This window comes from Podarcis melisellensis (genome assembly GCF_964234715.1).
Source record: "Podarcis melisellensis genome assembly, chromosome: Z".
In the NCBI taxonomy this organism is placed as follows: Eukaryota; Metazoa; Chordata; class Lepidosauria; order Squamata; family Lacertidae; genus Podarcis; species Podarcis melisellensis.
The window spans coordinates 9,581,572-9,595,970 of NC_138547.1; the positions used below are offsets into that span (position 1 = coordinate 9,581,572).

The following is a 14,399-nucleotide window of genomic DNA, read 5'->3' on the forward strand; positions in this document are numbered from 1 at the left end:
GACCAGGCGCACAACCTGGGAGTCATTTTGGACTCACAGCTGTCCATGGAGGCGCAGGTCAATTCTGTGTCCAGGGCAGCTGTCTACCAGCTCCATCTGGTACGCAGGCTGAGACCCTACCTGCCCATGGAATGTCCTGCCAGAGTGGGGTGCATGCTCTAGTTATCTCCTGCTTGGACTACTGCAATGCACTCTACGTGGGGCTACCTTTGAAAGTGACCGGGAAACTACAACTACGTAATCCAGAATGCGGAGGCTAGACCGGTGACTGGGAGTGACTGCTGAGACCATATAACACTGGACGTGAAAGACCTACATTGGCTCCCAGTATGTTTCCGAGCACAATTCAAAGTGTTAGTGCTGACCTTTAGAGCCCTAAACGGCTTTAGCCCAGTATACCTGAAAAAAAGTCTCTACCCCCATCTTTCTGCCCAGACACTGAGGTCTAGCGCTGAGGGCCTTCTGGCAGTTCCCTCACTACAAGAAGTGAGGTTGCAAGGAGCCAGGCAGAGTGCCTTCTCGGTAGTGGCGCCCTCCCTGTGGAATGTCCTCCCATCAGATGTCAATCTGACTTTTGGAAGACATCTGAAGGCAACTCTGTTTAGGGAAGTTTTTAATGTTTGATTTTTATTGTGTTTTTAGTATTCTGTTGGGAGCCACCCAGAGTGTCTGGGGAAACCCAGCCAGATGGGTGGGGTAGTACTAGTAGTAGTAGTAATAGCTCTCTTCTAAATATTGTTCCAAAATGCTTGTGATTTTATTATGTAGGTTGCAAAGTCACCTTGAACATGTTGGAAGGATGACGCAGTCTGTGAGGCTTCAAAGAAGTATATATGTAAACAAATAATTCCTCCAGACAGACTGTTTATTGATTATAAATTCATCCTGATTTGCTTGCACAGAGCTTTCACAGAGGTCAGACTATGTCCAGTCATTGCTGAGCATGTCTGTGGGAGGTAACACGATGATGAGCCATTGACCTGCATTCATCCTGATTTACTTGCTGGGTGTTTACACATCTTCTTGATAGCCATCCATCCACTCCACACCTTTCAATGCATTTCTGCAACACTTTCCACCCCCCACCCCCCACAAAAAGCCAGTGTTCTCAGGGTATTTGTTGCACAAGAGCACCAGAGTGCTTTAATCCACTATAAATGCACAAAACCTCAAGTTCCAGTTATTGACAGTCTGGACTGGAGGCACCCGAAGATGCTTGCTGCAAAACAAAAGGCACTAAGTTCATTGAGTTCCTAGTAGATATGCTGATGTATGTGGCTTGAATGAGTAACCTCACGTGAATCAGCCTCTTTGCTGACAAGCCTACTCTAGAAGCATCATCACTAAGAAACTGGTCAGGACTGGCTATTAGTTCCTGTTGATGAAAGGGAAAGATCTATTCAGTTTCTGAGCTTATCAGTCAGGCCTAATGCTTGGTTGTTAGTCCTGGACAGTTTCTATCAGTGATCTATGATCCTCTTTTTCTGAGCCGCTGAATAGTGTTTCTTGAGCCATTATCTGAGAAAAGGCTGGAGCTCTTTCAACCAAAGACCTGTATTCTATTCTGGGCAACCTTCTGGGGGCCACATGCTAGGGGTAGGAGAGGCCAGAGGCAATGATCAGGGCCAGCCCAATACATTTTAGCACCTGAGGCAAACCACAAAATGATGCCTCCCTTCCTTCCAGGGAAGAAGCTGAGAGCGAAGATCTACAGCAGGAGCAATGGGGGGAATAAAGATCTGCATTGGCTCTGCTGCCCCTGTGGATCCTCCTGCCTGAGGCAATCACCCAACCTTGCCTCATGGGTGGGCTGGCCCTGGCAGCTATTGAAAATTGTAACTTTATATGGTGAGCTAATTTCTGCACTAAATCTTCTTGGGAGAAAAGCAATGACAAACCTAGACAGCATCTTAAAAAGCAGAGACATCACCTTGCCGACAAAGGTCCGTATTGTTAAAGCTAAGGTTTTCCCAGTAGTGATGTATGGAAGTGAGAGCTGGACCATAAAGAAGGCTGATCGCTTTTGAATTATGGTGCTGGAGGAGACTCGAGAATCCCATGGACTGCAAGAAGATCACACCTCTCCATTCTGAATGAAATCAGCCCTGAGTGCTCACTGGAAGGACAGATCCTGAAGCTGAGGCTCCAATACTTTGGCCACCTCATGAGAAGAGAAGACTCCCTGGAAAAGACCCTGATGTTGGGAAAATGGAGGGCACAAGGAGAAGGGGACGGCAGAGGACGAGATTGTTGGATAGTGTTCTTGAAGCTACCATCATGAGTTTGACCAAACTGCGGGAGGCAGTGGAAGACAGAAGTGCCTGGCGTGCTCTGGTCCATGGGGTCACGAAGAGTCAGACATGACTAAACAACAACAACAATTTCTGCACACAGCCTCCTATTTAATGCCTCTTCCTTGCCTGGAGGATAATCAAAGATACATCCTAGCCAGGCAAAAACACTGACTGAGGGTGCAAAGCTGGGTTGGGCTTGGGGGAGAGTCCTGAGGGTCAGAAAGAAGGAACTGGAGGGCCTTGTTTGGCCTCTGAGTCTGAGGTTCCCTACCATATAATAACATTTCATAATCTGTCCTGGGATCTCTTGGGATGAAGGGCACTAAGGAAACAACAACTGAAGAGATAAATTGAAATATAAAAACTAAAAGCCTGATTCTGTGATCTGGTGTGGAAGGGAAGAAGTCCGGGGAAAGCTCCAGCTCAGGGATACAGCAAATGCTTTGGGTGCAGAAGGTTCCAGGTTCAGTTCCTAGCATCTCCATGTAAGTCTGGGGAAGTCCCTTGTGTCAGGGCTGGGCTCTGTGGGCCATAATCCAGGGTAAGGATCTGGGAACCATAAACTGTGGATGAGTCAGTGTGGGGCAGTGGTTACAATGCTAGACCATGGGCCAGGAGGCCGTGTTTCGAACCCTGCACTCAGCCGTAAAGGGTGGCCTTGGCCTTAAGGATGCAGGAACATCCCACATGGGGGCTGCCACATTGACCCACCCACCACCACTGCTTCTCTTACCTCGCCTGGGTGGCAGCACCCATAAAACAGCAACAGTGGGTCCAGTGAGATCTTGCAGAGCTCTTGTGAGATCTCATGAGATTTCAGCAAGATTTCATGATAAACCACCCGCGTCAGAGGTGCTTCAGTTGCCCAGGGCAGCTGCCTTAGCCCACCTCATGGGCAGGCTGGCCCTGATCCCACAGGTCTCAGGCCATGTTGCTGAAACATGGCTGCTGGTTGGGAAAGAGAGACCTTTATACTCCTTCCTGCCCAAAAGAACCCAGAAATCAGTGGGCAGAATCCTTCAGGAAGACTCCGTTGGAAAAGGCTGCTGCCTGCAGCTCCCCAATTGCTCACACAAGTCAGTCACACCCAGAGAGATCCCAGCAGCTCGACACTCTGGTTTCTATTTTGTGGGTGGGAGTCAGCTACAATTTTGTGTAACAAGCCTGCATCCCTCTGCCCCCCACAAATAATCTGGGGAGGGCTTAAGCTTGCTGGCAGAGCATCTTCCTTGCATGTAGAATGTCCCAGGTATCCTAAGCCCCGCAATGTTGCTAGAATAGGGCTTGGGAGACAGGTGGATGAGAAGGAAGTGAGGGGTTGAATGGTAGGAACTTGTGTCGGAGGAGGGGAGGTCTCCTTTTTCCATCCTGATTTCAGTTGCTTTGGAAGTAGAAACAGGGATTCCAGCTCACCACACGACAAACTTCCTGAAGAGTGGGAGGCTGGGGATATCTTTAATCAGTCAAGAGGGGAGGCTAAACAGAAGCTTGAGCAGGGAAGGGGGGATGCAGTCTTGTCACCTGCAACCAAGTTGCTGCCTTCTCAGGTGGGAGCAGAACTGGCCCATCCCAATGTCCTTGCAATCCTGACATTCCCACAGGTCAAGGAAGTCTTGTGAGTGAGTGAGTGAGTGAGTGAGGAGTGTGCCATGCCCTATCTTTAAAAGCTTGGCAGGAAGGACAGGGAAACTTGTTGGGACATCTTGGGAAAGTGGGTGGAGCAGAAGCCAATGACAGAGAGAGGCAGGGCCGCCGGCAGGCTGAGCAAACCCGTTCTAGTTTTCTCCCCAGCCTGCTCCCTGCTGAGTTCTGTGAGAGGCGGAGTTGAGACTAAGAAGGAGGAATCGTATCCAGGGCCACTTCCTGGACTGACTGTAAGCAAAAGGTGAGCAGGTGGGGTCTGGCTGAAGAGAGACTGAGCTTGGTGGGGCAATGTCCCATTCACCCTAATGTACCAGCCTCCACTGATCTTATGCATACTGACTCAGCTTGATTTACCTTTCAGGTAAACATGCATAGCATGGAGCTGAGGGTACCATCATCCTGAGTCCTTTCTGAGAAGGTTATCTCACCCTCTGATCCTTTTATGATGTTTATGCTGGTCAAGTCTTCCCCTTTGCCTGCCCTTTGACTTTTCCCCTTATCCTTTTCGAAAAAAATGTTTATTTTGAGTTGTAGGAGGAAGTTAGCCAAAGAGCAAAAACCCTTTCTTCTTTCTCCCACACCGAGGCTCACTTTGCAAATCATGAAATTCTTCGTCTTCTGCTTCAGAGTCGGCACCCTAGCCACAGGAGCTCACTCTCCTCCTTCCGTCCTTTGACCATAACCTTTATATCAAACTCCAGATGTGAGGGGAGATTAACTGAAAAACCAGCAGATGCCCTCGAGCCAGCCTGTTGAAGCAAGCCTGATACATACACTCAGAACAGAAAATACCTTTTTAGAGAACTGAGGGTGTCAGCAACCTGGGAGCAGTTTCTGTTTTTCAGGTTGCCAACTTATCCCATTCCCAGCAGGGCTTGGAGCATCCTTGGGGAACATAGGAACTAAGGACTCCTCTGGACAATTGTTTATTGAGCATTCATCCTGATTTGTTTGCATGAAGATTATCCCAGCGGCGGAGCATATGCCCATGCCGCCCAGGATGGGTGCGCTCCTGAAGGGGGCGTAGCATAGAGGGTTCCCTCCCAGGCACGGGATAGCTGCTCAGGTGCCCAGAGCGGCACATGCACCCTGCAGCCAGGGGCGCACCAAGCTGCCCATGGGGGTGGAGCAAACCACCCATGGCAAACATTCAGCATGCTGCGATTCCCAAGCCGCCTCCAAGCTGTCAAAGGAAGTTGCAGGACAATGAGCACTGCTGTGCTTCCACAAAGCTGATGCAGAAGGATGTTACATGGCGGGTAAGTGTGGCTTGGTTACATAGGCATCAAGGGCCAAATGTGGAATCTTGGCAGGCCTGATTTAGCCCAAGGCCATGGGTTCCCCAATGCTGCATTCACAGCTACAAACATTACAAACTGGCAAGAGCACTAGACTGAAGTATGCTGTCCGATTTCCTTGTAGCCACCAGCTACATATTGCTAAAGTTTCTAGTCCATCTGCTATATTCTTTTTTATTGTCTGCAAAAGCCTAGGTGAAAATGTATGTCTTGGTAGTGTTGTCAGAATGTGTTCAATGTAGGCACCGGGTGCAATCTAGGGGCAAGAAATTTCAGAGGTTGGGGGTCCACTCCTGGGAAGCAGATGCCACCGCACCTTGAACCTCCAGTGTGCCATATGCTCAAAAGAACATAGGAATGCCTCTTTAAACTGTCATGGCTTCCCTCAATGAATCATGGGAACTGTAGCTTGTTCTAGGTGCTGAAAAGTGTTAGGAGATCCCCTGTTCCTCCCACAGAGCTACAGTTCCCAGAGTTCCTTGGGAAGAGGGATTGACTCCTTAGAACTCTCAATACACTTAACAAACTTCAGTTCCCATAAGTTTTTAAGGTATCATGTTTTGTTGTGTTTAGAAGCTGACCAGAGTGGCTGGGGCAACCCAGTCCGGTGGGTGGGGTACAAGTTGTTAATAATAATAATAATAATAATAATAATAATAATAATAATAATAATAATAATATAATGGGAAAGCCATTCCTTTACAAAGTGGTATCACAAAGCTTGAAATGTATAGTGCAGATGGGGCTTCTACACTGTCTACACCAGGCTTCCTCAACCTTGGCCCTCCAGATGTTTGGGGACTACAATTCCCATCATCCCTGATCCCTGGTCCTGCTAGCTAGGGATCATGGGAGTTGTAGGCCAAAAAACGTCTGGAGGGTGGAGGCTGAGGAAACCTGGTCTACAATGACTGGCAGTGACTCTCCCAGGTTTCAGACTTTGAGCCTCCCCTGCCCCCCACCAGCCACAGCTGGAATCACTGGGAATTGAACTGGGAAACTTTCACATGTGCTCCTGCTTGCTGACCCACAACCCTTTGATTGTGCTCTGAGGTGAGTTACGTAAACCTTGCTTAATATTAGCTGAGGATAAGATGAGTGTAAGTTAATCTGCATGAAAGAGGACAGTTTTGCTTTTGTTCTCCGATTTTCTTTGAGAAGGGAAACACCCAGGCTTTGCACAGAGGCGTTCTTTGTTAAGCCTGTTTTAAAGAGAGAGAGAAAAAGAAAGAAATGCAGCAAAACAGAGAGGTGCTGACCTTGCCTTTGAGGCTGCTTAAGGGCAACACTTTTTATCTTACTCAGAAGAAAAGGGTGCTTAGGAACATGTGGCAACATAACCCTCATTATGCATTGCAGAGATGGTAAGAGAGCCAGCATGTATCAGGGACCCCCTGAGGGGCACAAAGTGTTTCAGCAGTGCATTCCACTGTCTTCCAATAGAGACCCAGGTGAGGGACATAGGAAGGTGCCTTGTATGGAGTCAGAACAGCAGTCCATCTAGCTCAGTACTGTCAACACTGACTGGTACTGGTTCCCTGGGATTTCAGACAGGGATCCTTTCCCAGTGTGTCTGGAGATGCTGGGGATCGAACCTGTGAGCTTCTGCCTGCAGAGTAGATGCTCCACCATTGAACTCTGGCCCTTCCTCAATGTAGGAGCATAGGAAGCTGCCTTATACTGGATCAGACCAGTAGTCCATTTAACTTAGCACTGTCAACACCAACCGGCAGTGGCTCGCCAACATTTTTATAATGAAAAAAGGGATGTCCATCATCATCTCCATCATCATCATCATCATCATCATATTTATACTCTGCTCCACTCTGAGCGGCGTCCAACATATATAGAAAGGTAAAGGTAAAGGACCCCTGACAGTTAAGTCCAGTCGCAGACGACACTGGGGTTGTGACGTTCATCTCGCTTTACAGGCTGAGGGAGCTGGCGTTTGTCCGCAGACAGTTTTTCTGGGTCATGTGGCCAGCATGACAAAGCTGCTTCTGGTGAAACCACAGCAGCACACAGAAATGCCGTTTCCCTTCCCGCTGGAGTGGTACCTATTTATCTACTTGCACTTTGATGTGTTTTTGACCTGCTAGGTTGGCAGGAACAGGGACCGAGCAACAGGAGCTCACCCCGTCACGGGGATTCGAACCGCCGACCTTCCAATCGGCAAGCCCAAGAGGCTCAGTGGTTTAGACCACAGTGCCACCCGCGTCCCATTATATAGAAACATAACAAAACATTAAACATTTTAAAAAAACCTATACAGGGCTGCCTTAAGATGTCTTCTAAAGGTTGTATAGTTACTTATCTCCTTGGCTTGGGGGGTCACATAACTCTATACCCACTGATGTTCTACCATACTTTCCAACATCTCTCTGGTGAAAATAGGGATGTCCTAAGGAAAAGTGGGACATTCTGGGATCAAATCAGAAACCATTAAGTTTCTGCTTAATCTGCTGCTAACCAGATTAAGAGACCTCTGGGTATAGGGTGGTATATAAATTCAATTATTATTAACAACAGCAGCAGCAGCAGCAGCAATATCAACCACCGCCATTCAATCCATCTCTTTATTATGGTCAATGCCCAATATTCAACCTGCTGTTAATGAGACAGGCTGGTATCTCCCAGTTCATGGGTGACTTGAGCTTCAGGAACAATTTCCAGATATATGACACTCCTCTCTAAATCAATACTTCCCCCTTCAGTTTGCATCAGTGCTTAAGTGTTTTTTTTCCATCTCCCACAGATATTGTGTTACTGTTCAAAACACATTTGTATCTGTCATATCATTGCATGAGTTTCACACCCTGCTGGAGAAAACTTCCCTTTTCCAATTTCCACATTGCCTTCTATGCAGAAAACTGCTGGTCATCTCAACCCCCTCCTCCTTCTCCATCTGAAGCAACTTGGGGATCACCATGGAAACGGTTACCAATTAACTGCAACTGAGTATGTAACGGCTGTCTTTGGAAAGGAGGAATGGGAGAACCAGAGCTGGCAGCGACAGTGCCCTTGTGACAGGTGCCTAAGCAGACTTCAGCTCCATTTATACTTCTCCTTTGAAATGTTTTAGATCTTTTGTTTGATTAAAGGCCTCTCTGCTGAATGATTTTAGGAGTTTGATTAATCATCTTATCCTATATAATTTTGCATACACAGAAATAACTCTCGGTGACTCTGGAATGACCTCCTTGAGAATTCGGTCATGTACTGACTCTTGCTTTCTTTCAGGCACCCTATCAGTACAAATCATTCAGAGAGAGAAATAGACATATTAGTCTGAAATAGTTATGGAACTGATTTCTCTTTTTGCTGCTGCAGAAATTAAAGATACGAAGAACTGTAACAAATTAACAGGAAATGTTTCAGATTGTGCATCTCTGAAATGGATTGTTAGCGGTGCTGTTTTTATAGAAAAAGAGGTACCTTGTTCTCTTAGAATAGCAATGGTGCCCACCTGAGAGGTGCCAAAACTATGTTTCAGTGAGTTCCGACTGAAAAAAAAAAGCCCTAATTATTAGTATGGTGAGTTTCCCTATGGAGGGGCTCAGGGGGCTGTCACTGGATCAGTTCATGCCAATTCAACCTGAAGCCCCTGTTCTGCCTCCCATGTTGCCAGATCGTTCCCTCCTGCCAGCGCTTGCTGGCGAGTCTCTGCCTACAAAGGTGTCTGATTACAAGTCTAGCTCTGAGCTGGCTGAGTCTCTACCTCTGTCAAGTAGGACATGGAGATGTCAATAATAAAAATAATTTTTATTTATACCCCGCCCTCCCCAGCCAAGGCCGGGCTCGGGGCAGCTAACAAGCAATAATAAAAACAAGTTGAATGAATACAACTTAAAAACAAGATTGAAATACAACATTAAAATATTGAAACAATAAAATATTAAAATGCAGCCTCATCACAGGAGGAGAAAGTAAAAAGGAAAAAGAAAGGGGGAGGGAATCAAATTGGCTCCAAGCCAAAGGCCGGGCGGAACAACTCTGTCTTACAGGCCCTGCAGAAAGAAATCAGATCCTGCAGGGCCTTGGTCTCATGAGGCAGAGCGTTCCACCAGGCCGGAGCCGGTGTTGAAAAGGCCCTGGCTCTGGTTGAAGCTAATCTAACTTCCTTAGGGCCCGGGACCAGTAGGGTGTTGCTATTTATGGACCTTGAGGCTCTCCGTAGGGCATACCAGGAGAGGCGGTCCCGTAGGTACGGGGGACCTACTGCTCAGGCCTAGTCTGCTAGAAGGAATTCTCATCTGCTTACCCAGGCCAAAGATGCAGCCCACTTGCCATGCTAAAGTCATGCCCACACCACCTTTACATAAGGAGAGTCCATGGAGTGTGTTAGCTGTTGGATCAATGCCTTAACTTGCCTAGACATGCATTGCATCTGTTGTGCTTTTGCATTATACTGATTTGAACATTAGTGCTGTAGGCAGAAAACGTAATCTGGTATCGAGTTCTTCATCGAAGGGGGAGCCTGGACATCGTGGTTAAATGGGTGCCCAATTGTATCCAGATATAGACAGATATAGATGGTTTCACCTCAGGAACCATCATGCAAAATTTGGTCAGGAGGTAAAGGCGGAGCTGCTCTGGCACCCGGAGTGGCACACATGGTGTGCACCCCAGGCAGGGCTAGCTGCCTGCTGTGAGCGGTGAGCATCCCAGGGTGGGGGGGGGCGCCATCTGTGGAAAGTGTTCCAGGGGGTGGCGCGGCGATATCACCCCCCCAGGGATGACACCCGGGGTCCCCCTTCCTCCGCCACTGTCAGGAGGTGCCCAAATGCAGACCATTCATAGAAAGCAGAGAGCTTTCCCTGGGAGGAGGAAAGAGAGGATCCCCTGGGAAGAGAAATTTGTTGTCAACGCACTCTGTGAATTGTGGAACTGTGAAGAGAATAGGGGTTGCCTAACAACTCCACGACGGGGTGAGCTCCCGTTGCTCGGTCCCTGCTCCTGCCAACCTAGCACGTCAAAGTGCAAGCAGATAAATAGGTACCGCTCCAGAGGGAAGGTAAATGGCATTTCCGTGTGCTGCTCTGGTTTGCCAGAAGCGGCTTAGTCATGCTGGCCACATGACCCGGAAGCTGTACGCCGGCTCCCTCGGCCAGTAAAGCGAGATGAGCGCCACAACCCCAGAGTTGGCCACGACTGGACCTAATGGTCAGGAGTCCCTTTACCTTTACCTTAACAATTCTCAGCACCTTGACAAACTACAGTTCCCATGATTCTTTGGGAGAATCTATTGCTGCTTAAGGGATGCGGGTGGTACTGTGGGTTAAACCACAGAGCCTAGGACTTACCGATCAGAAGGTTGGCTGTTCGAATCCCCGCGACGGGGTGAGCTCCCATTGCTCAGTCCCAGCTCCTGCCAACCTAGCAGTTCGAAAGCATGTCAAAGTGCAAGTAGATAAATAGGTACTGCTCCAGTGGGAAGGTAAACGGCATTTCCGTGCGCTGCTCTGGTTCGCCAGAAGTGGCTTAGTCATGCTGGCCACATGACCCGGAAGCTGTACGCCAGCTCCCTCGGCCAGTAAAGCGAGATGAGCGCCACAACCCCAGAGTTGGTCACGCCTGGACCTAATTGTCAGGGGTCCCTTTACCTTTACCTTATTGCTGCTTAAAGTGGTATGGTGCTACTGTAAATGCCTTAAGTGCAGATGGGACCTTGAGTCCAGCACGTCTAGACTACACAGGAGATGTACGAAGCAGTTCCTGGTAAACACCGACAGCTGGTATAATTAATACAGAGTATAATGTGCCCTTATTCTGCTGTCACAAGAGTTGCTTGTTGTTTGTCAGAGGACAGCTTGCCTCAAGGAGTTTCCATCCTTGTTATCTGTCTTGTCTGACGTTAAGATCAAGCAAACAAGTAATGCAACCTCTTGCCAAAACTTAGAAAGTCCCTTTGCTGCTGCTCTTAAATGTTCCCAAAAGAAGAAATGAAAGTCTGTGGGTTTTTGTTTTGCTAGTCTTTGTCTCCAGTTTTTCTTTGTCTCTCTCCCCATCCCACCCCACCCTGCAAGTCTGGTCAACTGGCAAGCCAGGTCACATCCCCCCTTGCGCCATACATTTAAAGCATATTTCCCCAACAAAAAAAATCTTGGGAACTGCAGCTCAGTGATTCTTATTGCAGGGAAGGGGTAAGGTGTTTTAAATGAAAACAGCTTGTTGAGGATGAGTACGAAGTATTCTGGATTGATAAAAGCTGCTTTGTTGTGCTGTGAACAGGTTAGTGTGTGTGCAGCCTTGGTACTGATGTGCGCACTTTAACCTAAAAGTCTGTATGCTTCATAGTGTTCATATTCACCTGGCTGCTTATGGGCTGCTGGTTCATGTTTACCAGGCAGGCTCTCTACTGTATTAGTAAAGTATTTAAATTTAAAATCTCTTTATCACGGTCAATGACCAGTATTTGTGTTAGTATTAACAGGCTGTGAACTGCATCAGTGTTCATATGCATGATCTTCCCTTACATGCGCATTCAGCCACCCACAGATTTACCTTCTAAACACCCTGGAGGGAGAAACTGAATCCCGAAGCTTAGCAATATTAGCAACTCAAAGATTCCTAGCAACCCCAGAAGGCTAAAGGTAAAGGTACCCCTGCCCGTACGGGCCAGTCTTGCCAGACTCTGGGGTTGTGCGCCCATCTCACTCAAGAGGCCAGGGGCCAGCGCTGTCCGAAGACACTTCCGGGTCACGTGGCCAGCGTGACATCACTGCTCTGGCGAGCCAGAGCTGCACACGGAAACGCCGTTTACCTTCCCGCTAGAAAGCGGTCCCTATTTATCTACTTGCACCCGGAGGTGCTTTCGAACTGCTAGGTTGGCAGGCGCTGGGACCGAGCAGCGGGAGCGCACCCCACCGCGGGGATTCGAACCGCCGACCTTTCGATCGGCAAGCCCTAGGCGCTGAGGCTTTAACCCACAGCGCCACCCGCGTCCCTACCCCAGAAGGCTAGAATACAATAAATAGGAACCATGATTTACCCAGGACAGAGCCCCTCTAATAGGGATTGCCCCTGGTAAACAGGGAGAAGTATTAAAATGCATTAGAATGTTGCAGAGTGGAGCTTTCCTGATCAGGGTAACAGATTGCTGTGAATTTTTCCAGGAAACAGCCAGATGCCATAAGGATTGGCACCCATCCCTCCAAACAGCTTAGGTGAATCTGTCACCCCTGCTTTCATGCACCCATGCCCATGTTCTTCTGCAATGGATGAGGCCAGAAGATGCCTCTGCTCAAAGGTGGGGCCAACACCTCACAGGACTGTTAAACTTGTTCACCCTGTTGCTCCAGGGAGGAGTGTATGTATGTTATGCCCACAGGTGAGCATGTTTCCGTGTTTCAGCCCAGATTGTCTAACGAGCAAGCAGGAAGCAGGAAGAGATCACTGAGAGGATGGAACAAAACACAGAGGCAAATGTCCCTCCATTCATTGTTTTTAAGGGTCTTGGTCTGATGCTTATGTTGTCTTAACATGATGGGGAAGGGCTGTTGTTTTTTGAAGAACAGAGGATCTGATCAAATCCACTCCGTACATGGAAATCACATTTTAAACATGTGGCTCCCACCAAAGAATCTTGGAAATGTAGTTTGTTAAGGGTGCTGAAAATTAAATTGTTGTTGTTATTCATTGCATTATATTCCACCCTTTTCTCCACGGAGCTCAGTATGGTGTACATGGTTCTCTTACTTCTCATTTAATCCCCACAACAACCTTGTGAGGTAGGTTTGGGTGTGTTGAAAATGGCTTTCCTATCTCTTCTCAGTCCCCTCTTTTCCATGCTAAACATGACAAGCTCCCTCAACTGTTCCTTATAAGGCTTGGTTTCCAGACCCTTGATCATCATGGTCCATGGGTGTAGCCAGGATTTTTGGGGGGAGGGGCAGAAGCTCAGCTTTGTATTGATTGGGGGGCAGCTGCCCCCTGCCCCCCCTTGGCCACACCCATGTTGTGATCATCCTTCTCTGCAGATGCCCCAACTTGTCAAGATCCTTCTTAAACTGATCCTAAATGATTAAATGATGCAGACACATGCATACATTTCTGCACATTGGTGCTTGTTGAAGACCTGTGAGCAGAGCAGATCAGTTTCTCCCCCAGTCAGTTGATAAACAACCTCAGCAGGTAATGCAGAGCAAATGTTTGCAAAGGGAACCAGTGATGCTTAGTCTGATGAGCAGCATCTGTGATGCCCACACAGAACCTCCTACAACCGTGCAGGTCCTGACAGTGCACCATGTGGGAGCAGGAAAGTACCTTGGGAGCCTCAGGCTGCACAACAAGTGTCTCCTGATGGCAGCTTTTCCTGGAGAGGGCTAATCAGGGGGAAATACAGTGGAATAAGCATGCAGTTGAAGTGTGACTGAGTTCCAACAAGCTAGTCATGTTTTTCCAGGGTTTACCCTTCCTGCTTGCCTTGCATCCTTGGCCTCGCTCCTGTATGGTGCTGTTTCATGCCTCTGCATAGCCATAGATTTGAAGCTAAAATACATGATGTTAGGATCTTTAGGCACCAGGCAGACCATGAACCACCAGGCAGACCATGTACGTACAGACTATGCATTTGAAACACACTTTAAAACACCTCCCCAACTCCAGAAACTACTAATTTTTTACGGTTGCTTGGAATTGTAGTTCTGAGGGCGGATGTTCTTTAGTTCTTTAGGGATTTTTGAATGTTTTATGTAGTTTTATAGTAGTTTTATGTAGTTTTTATGTAGTTTTTTAGTAGTTTTAAGTAGTTTTTATGTAGTTTTATAGTAGTTTTATGTAGATTTTATGTAGTTCTATGTAGTTTTTCAATTTCATTGTTCTGCATGGGGCAATGATAATAAAGATATCATATATCGTATTGTATATCGTACATCGAGTGGTGCTGTGGTTTAAACCACAGAGCCTAGGGCTTGTTGATCTGAAGGTTGGTGGTTCGAATCCCTGCGATGGGGTGAGCTTCCGTTGCTCGGTCCTTGCTCCTGCCAACCTAGCAGTCAAAGTGCAAGTAGATAAATAGGTACCGCTCCGGCGGGAAGGTAAACAGTGTTTCTGTGCACTGCTCTGGCTCGCCAGAAGTGGCTTAGTCATGCTGGCCACATGACCCAGAAGCTGTACGCCGGCTCCCTCGGCCAATAAAGCAAGATGAGCACCGCAACCCCAG

The 14,399-nt window shown here is 47.8% G+C and overlaps 1 long non-coding RNA gene across 1 annotated transcript; it reads left to right on the forward strand.

Moving 5' to 3' along the window:
• Positions 1 to 689: 689 nt before the first annotated feature.
• On the forward strand, positions 690 to 12,860 carry LOC309361568. The gene is made up of 4 exons (XR_014164512.1): positions 690 to 1,848; positions 4,086 to 4,179; positions 8,103 to 8,266; positions 12,352 to 12,860. It is a non-coding gene; the product is annotated as an uncharacterized lncRNA (long non-coding RNA).
• The last annotated feature ends 1,539 nt before the right edge of the window (positions 12,861 to 14,399 follow it).